The following is a 10,682-nucleotide window of genomic DNA, read 5'->3' on the forward strand; positions in this document are numbered from 1 at the left end:
GGATGTTGACTTCTTGAGCCTCTGAAAGGCATAATTATTATCAGATTTTGATAAAATTTTGTATGATTTGTTTTGCTTAGACTTTCAACAACTGTGCCAAGTATGTTTTAAAACAGCTCATAACCTGATTTAGCTCCCCTATAAACCGAGCTCCCGGTAATACTTCTTGAGCCTTTAGAGTACGAAATTTAGCATGAAGTGTTTTGTTTTGACTTCCATAACCTATTCCAAGCATGGTCTAAATCGGTTTATAAGGTGATATAGCTCCTATATAAATCGATCTCAAATCTCTTGACTTATTGAGCCTCTAGAGGGCGCGATTGTTATCCGATATGGCTAAAATTTTTTACAACGACTTCTTGTACGACCATAACCATACGTGCTAAATATGGTCGGATTCGGTTCAAAACCTGATATAAACCGATTTCCTGATTTTACTTCTTGAGGGCGCAACTTTTATCCGGTCTGGCTGAATCCAAACTAAGTATGGTCGAATCGGCCCAAAACCTAATACAGCTCCAATAGCATAGCCATTTTTATCCATTATCCTTTGCTTGTCTATAAAGAGATACCGGGCGAAGAACTTGACAAATGCGATCCATGGTGTACGGTTTACTTGTTCTTTATCTCATTCTTTCTGCAACCATCTAAGTGAAAGAAATGTACGTAAATGCTTAGCATACCAAATTTACTTTAAATAAAACGTTTTTGCAAACTATTAAACAAAACCAATAGGTTTAAACTGGTTTTTTTATTTATAAATTCACCTCAGCTAGACAATGGAAATGCAAAACTTACATGAATAACACTTAAAATTATGTTCTGGTCAGCTGAAATTTTTTTATCGGCTGGATTTAGTTAAATTCAAAAACAGACACTGCGTTTTTGGTGTACATGAATGTGTATATCACACACATCCATACACAATTCTTGAAAACAGTTGCATACTTTGGTACTTTTATCGATTATTCAGCCATGAAATCGGGTTTATTTCGGATTTAAAAAAATCCTGCAAAAATGGTGTTTATTTTTGTATGGTAAAACATGCAAAAAAAAAAAAACAGGATTTAGCACCTCATCTCGCAAAGGCCATAAATACGGATTAAGTGGCCAATGTATACGTACTTTTAGATTCAAAACATTGCTGCAGATTTATAGAATTAAATCATCATCTTTAATGATTAATTTTCACGATGTTTTTTTACTTTTCTTTAACAACACTTCAAATTCACCGCTGTCGCTAGTGGTATATTTTGCGAATTTATGGTAAAACACAAGAAAAGAAACAGTTGATAGCATCTTCCTACAAAATATTGCGAAATACGTCAGCAAAATATTCAAATATAAACGTTTATTAAATTAAGGATACATTTTAGCTTGTATTCTGTGCATACAAACGCTTTTGTGCCTTTGTAAGACTTGGTCTTCTTTTTTTTTTCAAAACAACTAAAAAATGTGTGTGCTCCGAACTGTGTACGTCAAAATAACAAAGGGTGGTGTGGCAAAAAAGTTATCGCCTTCCATTTCATCATCATACAATGCCAAAATCCAATAAGAACAAATATTAGTGCAATAATTTTGCAATTCTAAATGTTTCTCCTAAAGCACCTTAAAAAATAATTGACACAAATATACGCCGGTTCGAAAAAACATTTGTGCATTTTTGCTACAGCTGTTTAAGTGTTGCCAACGAAATGTAATGTAAGTGAAATGAAAATTAATTTAATACGATTGTGTTCAGAAACTTCCGTGGAAATCGAAGCAGGCCTGATTAAATACTTTTGTCTTTATTGAGGTGAAATTTGAAGAGAAGATGGGCATGTCCGAAATTTAACGGTTTTAAACCAAAAAACTCCATCACTATGTCACTGAAAATTTTGGAGAAGCAGGGCTTAATGACTAAAGCTACTGTTTTGTAAAAATTCATAGCAAATTTTTTAAACTCAAATAAGTTCAATGATAAGGGGCCTCTTTTTTATATCCGAATCCTTACGGCGTGCCCCAGTGCGACACCGCTTTGTGGAGAAGTTATGTTAACTCTTATATATAACAAGTAAAAACGCGCTAAGTTCGAACAGGCCGAATGTTGGGTACCTGTCACCATGGATTCTTCGTTACAATCAAATCGGGAATTAATTTCGGCTTCTATGGTCTCAAGAATTCATATAGAGGTATCTGTATTGAAATATCAATTATAGGCCGATTCGCATCATACTTGACACGGATGCTGACCCGGGAACACCACGCAGGCTTGAGCATTGGGGTCCGATGTGGTGTTCATAGCTGTCACAAGAGGGTTAGCTGCAAGTTACCGGGCGCGTCCACAGGATGCGGATAGTGGAATGCTCCATACGGAGTATCTGCAACGGCTGTCGCGGATAATTCGCGGTTTATATATAGGTTACATACCCCTATTTGGATTCTGGAAGTCGTAACAGAAATCTTTATGCAAAATTTGGGATATAGGGATCGGCAGTATCAGTTTATAGACCGATTCTTGGGACCAAATTTCAGCCAAATCGGGCGAAAATTGAGACCTCTGGGGGCTCAAGAAATCAAAACTGTTGATCGGTTCATATGATGGCTATATCCAAATCTGAACCGATATTACCCATTTGCATCGGTAAGAAATCTCTGTGCAAAATTTCAGGTGGATATCTTACTTCGTTCAACCGATGATGATTTCCACAGTAGACTGATATGTCTACATCGACTTAGAATGTCAAATCAACATTTCAAAGTTTTAAAGGATCCTATGATAGTGGGTATAAAAACCAATTTGTGTTTGTTTGTTCCGTATAGCCTCAACAACTTTACCGATTTCTTCAAAATTTTCATAGACGGCGCAGAACAGTCATGTGGTAAAAATATGGTACTTTTTTTTCAAGCGAAATTTTGTCTTACAGTAACCTAAGAACAAAAATTTGGTATCCAATTTGTGGACGTCCAAGTGGGCCGTCACAACCCCAAATCCCGCCAAATGGATACATAGACCAATCATAACAATGTAGGATTCAAATGAAAGGTATATGAGAGAAGGAAACGAATCAGATTCCTAATGTTAAGTCAAATGTTTTGGGGCCGCCACACACACCCAGATTTGGACATATTTACTGATCACAGCAATATGGGGTTCAAATGAAAGGTCTTTGAGAGTAGAACACGGAATTGATAACGATTTCGGGACCACGAGTCCGCCTACTACCAAAACACCTTAAAACTGGACTTATTTACTGACCACAGTAATATGGGACTCAAATAAAAGTTATTTGAGTGCAGAACACTAATCTGATATCTACTTTGAAGACCAAGTGGCTAGAAGGTCACCCTGACCCCGAAACGGATATAATTACCGACCATGGCAATAGGGAGCTCTTATGAACACATTCGGAGCGAAATTTGTGAGGGGCCGACCCACCCCCAAAGAGAACTTATTTACTGACCATGTCAATATAAGACTCTAATAAAAGGTATTAGAAAGTTGAAGAGGGGGCAGCAGAGTGGTCCCGGTTCAGTCAGTATGTAATACCATATTCATATTTTCAAAGAAATCAGGTAAAATCGAGTATGGACACCCATCACATTCTTGGATACCTGTACAATAGCCTGTCCGCAATACTCGAGCTATATTTGAGAGATTGGTTGATCCGTCTTCGATCCGTTATCGAAGCCCCTGTTCCTGAACGGAATGTTCATGGGCAAATTTGCATTTTGTATTTGAAAGCCATCATCCAATTTGATTTTATGAAACGAAAACTCGCTCTATAAAGGAAGTGAGAATTAGGCCCCAGTACTGAGATTCTGTAGTTTATAAAGAAAATCGTTTAGTAAAATTGTCGACAAAATCGTTGTTTAATTTTTTTCTTAGCCAACTCTAGCCAAAGAAACGAAGGGCGCAAAGCAGAGAACAGATTGAAACCATTCGCTTTTATAACGCATTCATATTTGCATTGCTTTAGACTTGCCTTCATTCAACAATAGCAAGTAATGTTGTTGCTTTCAAATGCTTTCATTGTTTTGCTTTTTTATAATGCCATTACACCACAAGTAATAAAATAAAAGCCGACACACTAAGAAAAAGAGATGATTCGCACCATTTGCTCATCATTCGTTGACATTTTGGTGTGGTGCAAATCATGAAGTTTTTTTTAGAGATTTAGAAAAAATTAAAACCCCCTTCCCTTAACAGCACTGCCCAAAATCAAAAGTGAACCGATTGGGACACAATGGAACTTAAATATTAAAAATGTGGTCTAAGTACCTAGGGGGAGGCTCAAGCCCAAAACCGTCCAAACCTAAAACCGCCCCAAATAGGCATTTAGGACGATCATGCCAATATGGGACTCAAATGCAACGTATTCGGGAGTAGATTACAAACATGACATTTAAAAATGAGGTCCAAGAAATTGGGGCTGTCACAACCCCCTAAACCAGTCCCCAAATCGTAATATTAGCCGATCATCACTATATGAAGCTCAAATGATAGGTATTTGAGAGCAGATTACGGATGTGAACTTAAAATTTGTGTCCATGTATCTGGGTGGTGAACTAAACTCTAAAACCACCCCAAATAGGTTAAGTGACCGATCATGACAATGTGAGGATCAAGTGGTATATATTTTTAAGTAGAGTGTGAATCTAACATAAAAACCTACACAATCTGAAAGGAAGGAGAAATGGGCTATATAATCAGAAGGGGGCGGACCTTTCCCCTTACACCAAAAGCACCACCCAAAAATAGAAGTGAACCGATCGAGACAATATTGAACACAAATGAAAGGTATTTGGGAGTACAGTACGAAAACCCGAAAACCAAAATCCTCTCAAAATATATATTGGATAGTCATGATAAAATGAGACTCAAACGAAAGGTATTTGAGAGTAGAAAAGCAATACGATATCCAATTTTGGGGCTAAGATTTTTTTTTTTTAATTCGCCCCAGTCTGGGAGAACTTAAAAAAAGTGAAAAACACGAAATTGTTCGGCTTAATTTTATTTTCCATATTGTTCCGATTGGTCCATTTCTATTTTTGGATGTCGGATGTAGAACTGGTTATGCGGGGTTTCAGCTAATTTTTCTTTGTGCATTATTCATTTTAACGTCATGCTTATGTATTTATATATTCCTTTTAATTTTCAGTTTAATGTTGTAACATAATTCAAAATCACTATTTTACCAATTGTAAGCGGATCTCAGTTGGTAATTCAAACCTTTTCAGAGTTTATTTGGATTTATTTCTATCTTATAATACACAATTATATTTAAAGCCTTCATTATGATCTGCTGTATTCGTTATGCTATACGTAAAACAAACAATGACATGTGGGAGTTGTTGTTTTCACACATTTAAGAACTTACTTTGGGATGGATATTTCTTTATGATCTTGTGGTGTTTTGTACCTGGCAGCCATATCATTGTATGTTGGCATAATGATATGTGTCATTGGCCATACCAGCACTTTTGTACTTAAGCCGAATCCTTAAAAATTGACACTTGGAGTTTACCTAACTGCTCGATATATATACTGACTGCTCTTTGCTCAGTCAAATCGAAATAGGTCAAAATCGCCCTTATTCCCGTTGTCGAAGGCGAAAATCGACAGCAGTCGCAGCTAATTTCACATTTCGTTGTATTCTGTAACTGTTTCGCCTTCGACAGTTTGATAATAGAAAAATATTGTGGCAAATAAAAAAATAACATAAAAGTAGGCTCAATACTCTTTCGACAAACAGGCGCGATGTAGTTTAGAATGCAATTAACTTATATGTCGATCGTTTTCGTTAAATTTGATAGTCGAATTCGACTTATCTGATACTAAAAATGTAAACGAATATTTGTTTTCGACAGCCATAATACCATTTTGTATAATTTCGACATTCGAATACGTCATCGCCAACCGGAATAAAGGGTATGTTGGGTGTTAGAATGATTATATAGCAGTGACGAGTACTTAATTGCATTTATTTGCAAGCCCATGGGTCTGTCTGGGATTATTTTCTTGTGTATGTACAAAGTAATGTGCAATGGTGTGAGTATTTTTACCAACCACTGATATATACGTTCAAACACTCATCCTTTCTCCCTAGTGAGAGAGACACAGGAGAATAATTATTGATCTGGCACACGAATAATCGTTTGCGGCTATCGAAGCACTTTTGCAATTGAAGAGTTTTTGGTTTTACAACCTTTTACCGCAGGCGAAGCTGCTAAATGGTTTACAATAAAGAATTTTAGTTATATTGAAGTGAAACGGTATCAATAAAGGAAAAACGTCGTGATAAATGTATTTTATTTTTTGTAAAAATGTCCCAAAGTATGAGTTTTTTTGTTTGTGGTATTTTACATACTAGCGTTTCTTTCTATTTGACGTAAACTGTGAAAAATTTCAGAGTTTACATCTGCACATCCGCGTTCCTACCAATACCGTCTGCTGGCTGGCCAACCATTACTCTATGAAAAAAAATCCGTCTTTTGAGCGTTCGCCTCTATACGCTTCCCACTGTCTGTCAAATTGAAAGACATACCTGAGATAACAAAGCTAACGAATCATTGTTTTGTGTTACAAATATAATTTTGCTGTAAAAGAATAATTTTTGGCTTTCACAAATTTTTGAAGACGAAGTTCCCGAACGTTTTAACGTATACAAATTGACTTTTACTTAAAAAAGTGGAAAATTCATGGCTAACGTTCACAGTTGTTAGCCGAAAAGTTTTCCAAACATTGAATTTTGTTGCGTGTTGTCATCCTGGAATTTGTAAGGTAGTTCCTAGTTTAGCAAGCTCGCCTGTGAGAGAATATATTTATGCTAACCGTGGCACAGTGTTGCCACATTGAAAATTCTTGGAAATAATTCTGGTACTTTTGAACGAAACCACACGAAACCTAGCATATTCAAAATTTGGGGACCCTTGTAGGTCCAGTGGTTGATCCATGGGGCTTGAATTTTGGTCATCTCGAGCATGTCAAATTTTAAATTTATTGTCAACGTTTTATGAATTATTGAACTTACAACGTTGGTATTTCTAAAATTGTGATACTATTTGTAAACCGATTTATTTTTTTTTACATCGAAAGGTTACAAAATTCTATAAGTATTAAAAAATAGTGCAAATTCTCCCTTTCTATTTAAAGTTATTTGCTTCACAGATAAAATCAAAAACGACACGCAAAAACATAAAACATTTGAGGCATTTTTACGAGAAGCAAAATACTTTAATTACAAAGTTTTTCTTTTATTGTAACTATGTAACGTTTCGCTTCAACATATCAAACGTTAGCCATAAACGTATCATTATTGAATGTAACTAACTTTGTTTAATGTAAGCCTTATAGCAACTTCGATTACGGTAAAAGTACCATTCTTTTGTTATAAAACCAAAATCTCTTTTACGGCAAAAGTGTTTCGATAGCCGCAAACGATTATTTGTTACCGGACCAATAATTTTTCTCTTGTGTCTCTCCTACTAGAGAGAGAGAGGGTGTGTATTTTAGCATTTAGCCCAGTGATGGATAATAAGTGAATTTTTAAAGTTTAGCCATAGGCACGTCCAATGACAAAACCCATTAGAGCTATGAAGGCTTTTAATATAGTTGTGCATCATGGCAACGAAATAAATACAAATATACTCTGGAAGAGTTTGAGTTACCAGCTTAGATTTTGGTAATCTAATTGTAATTGGTAAAAATTGAGTCAGAATTATGTTACCACTTGAACTTGGCGTTCTTTTCAGTATACACAATCTATTTTAAAATAAAAAAGAATATACATATAGGGTAAGTTCTGCATCTACCAGTAGTCGACACTTTTGTTTTTCAAACTCGAATAACTAAGTATATGCATTTTATTAATAAATGGCCATTAAACGTCAAAAATATTCTCGGCTCTCCTTGCAAACAAATATATTGGGTTGCTCAAAAAGTAATTGCGGATTTTTCATATAGTCGGCGTTGACAAATTTTTTCACAGCTTGTGACTCTGTAATTGCATTCTTTCTTCTGTCTGTTATCAGCTGTTACTTTTAGCTTGCTTTAGAAAAAAAAATGTGTAAAAAAGTATATTTGATTAAAGTTCATTCTAAGTTTTAATAAAAATGCATTTACTTTCTTTTAAAAAATCCGCAATTACTTTTTGGGCAACCCAATATTTGAGCTAAGATTACATATTACGTCAGAATTTCGTTTTTGGTAAGAAGGTGTCCATCAAATTAATATAACATCCTATATTGCCTATCGCGAAATTAACTTGTTTATGGACAAAAAAAGTTATTAGTAATACGTTATGTTAGCATGACGTTAAATTAATTCAATTTAGGTAAAGAAAAACTATTTGAAACCCTGAAAAACATATATCAAGAATAAAGTATCAATACAACGTACAACAGATGCACAGAATCTTGTGCATACCATAAAAATAGCGTAATTTTTGCAGACAGAAAATTTGCCTTTACACAAAAACACATGCATTGGGAAAAGTGAAGCTGATAGACAGGGTTGTTGAGCGTGGTTTATGTGTTATTTGTATCATAGAGACGTTTTCGCAATAAATTCTGTACATGTACAACATACGAATGTACGGGCCTTGAAGCCTACACACCTAATATGGCTGATGAGTAATTGTAACCAAATTACGAAACGAAGGTACAATTTTTTTAATACTCGTAGAGTTTTGTAGCCTTCCTAACGATGTAAAAAAAAATAAAAAAATGTTTAATCGGTTCACAAATAGTCCCACAATTTCAGAGCTACCTACGACACCTTGACTAAAATTTTCAAAAAAAAAAAATCAATTCAAATAATGAAATGCTCAAGATGACCAATTTTGAAACAACTTTCTCACAAAAATGCGGTTACATCATGATATAAAATGAAAGAACCGAACGCGATTTTCTTGAAATTTGGCACAGATGGCTTTTGAGACCATGTGACAGAACATACTTAACTTGGTTGAAATCGGTTAACATTTAGATATATATATATTCGTCCGACCTAGAATAATATTGTAATAATTTGGTCATTTATCAAACGATATTCACGAAATTTGCCACGCAATATTTTGAACTTTTTGAATTTTACAGAAATCAGTTCAGATTAAGACATAGCTCAGATATATATGTTTTGACCAATTTCACATCTATAGCCGTTGTAACGCATTTATCAACTGACCTTTATCAAATTTTTCACAATGTCTTCTATGACTTCTACTATGTGTATTAGATTTTCCCAAAAAAACAAAAAGTATTTTTTTTAACGCATACTCTTTATTTTTTCTTTTGATCCCGATAAGTAAAATACGAAATATTCATGGAAACATTATATTCCCTAAGATATCGTTGCAATCCACAACACACATTTTGTCCCTAATCCAGAAAATGGAACATTGACCAGATACAGAAAAACTCCCACGGCCCTCTAGGGGCTACTTGGATTATATTCTTCGTCTGAGATTAAGAAGCAAATTAATACCAGGATCAAAGAATGGTGGCGTCTCATTCATGATTTGAGGATGTTTTTCTGTATCTGCTCCCTATCCCATTTCCTTGCTTAGGGAAAAATGTGTGTTGTGGATTACAAGAATATCTTTGGGAATAAAATTTTCAAATTTTCTAATTGATCATCACATTTTTGGATTTGGCCCCAATGTGCGTCGCCCCAATCACAGCCAACAATATTTCAATATCAACAAGCCAACAAATTTCTTGGCTTAAGCACAAGGTTAATTTTTGTCCAAATTATGGGACCAAAAATGGGAATATATTATAATTATTGTCTAATTTTTTGCCTAATTTCTCGAAAATGGACGATATGTAAATTGCTGCGGGCAAAAACTCGAACATTTCTGATTCGAATATAATTTATCGATAACGGATACTGTCATTCAAAAAATGCAAACTCGATCGAAATTAGCCGATTGCGGTCCTCGCATTGTAAAATTGAGTATGAAGGGAGTTGTTAAACAAAAATGTGTTGAGGGTGTACAATTTACCACCACGTCGCCAGTTAAAAGAAAAAATTAAACTCTTCTCCTGTACAGTTTTTATTGTGGCACTTTCATCTTTTATGTGTTTAGGGGACTATATCAACGTTTATAGAGGGTGATTTTTTTGAGGTTAGGATTTTCATGCATTAGTATTTGACAGATCACGTGGGATTTCAGACATGGTGTCAAAGAGAAAGATGCTCAGTATGCTTTGACATTTCATCATGAATAGACTTATTAACGAGCAACGCTTGCAAATCATTGAATTTTATTACCAAAATCAGTGTTCGGTTCGAAATGTGTTCATTCACCGTAACGTTGCGTCCAACAGCATCTTTGAAAAAATACGGTCCAATGATTCCACCAGCGTACAAACCACACCAAACAGTGCATTTTTCGGGATGCATGGGCAGTTCTTGAACGGCTTCTGGTTGCTCTTCACTCCAAATGCGGCAATTTTGCTTATTTACGTAGCCATTCAACCAGAAATGAGCCTCATCGCTGAACAAAATTTGTCAAAATTTCGAACCGAACACTGATTTTGGTAATAAAATTCAATGATTTGCAAGCGTTGCTCGTTAGTAAGTCTATTCATGATGAAATGTCAAAGCATACTGAGCATCTTTCTCTTTGACACCATGTCTGAAATCCCACGTGATCTGTCAAATACTAATGCATGAAAATCCTAACCTCAAAAAAATC

General features: G+C 35.2%; 1 long non-coding RNA gene across 2 annotated transcripts; it reads right to left on the reverse strand.

Moving 5' to 3' along the window:
• Nucleotides 1–221: 221 nt before the first annotated feature.
• LOC131995938 (uncharacterized) lies at nucleotides 222–1,455 on the reverse strand. Of its 2 annotated transcripts, none has more exons than XR_009397700.1 (3): nucleotides 1,370–1,455; nucleotides 799–1,303; nucleotides 222–647 (listed from the first exon to the last, which is right to left on the reverse strand). It is a non-coding gene; the product is annotated as an uncharacterized LOC131995938 (long non-coding RNA). The 2 variants fall into 2 exon arrangements; XR_009397699.1 differs by lacking the exon at nucleotides 222–647 and having other exon boundaries at nucleotides 742–1,009; nucleotides 1,126–1,303.
• Between the last annotated feature and the right edge of the window lie 9,227 nt (nucleotides 1,456–10,682).

Source organism: Stomoxys calcitrans, chromosome 3, assembly GCF_963082655.1.
Source record: "Stomoxys calcitrans chromosome 3, idStoCalc2.1, whole genome shotgun sequence".
Lineage (NCBI taxonomy): Eukaryota > Metazoa > Arthropoda > Insecta > Diptera > Muscidae > Stomoxys > Stomoxys calcitrans.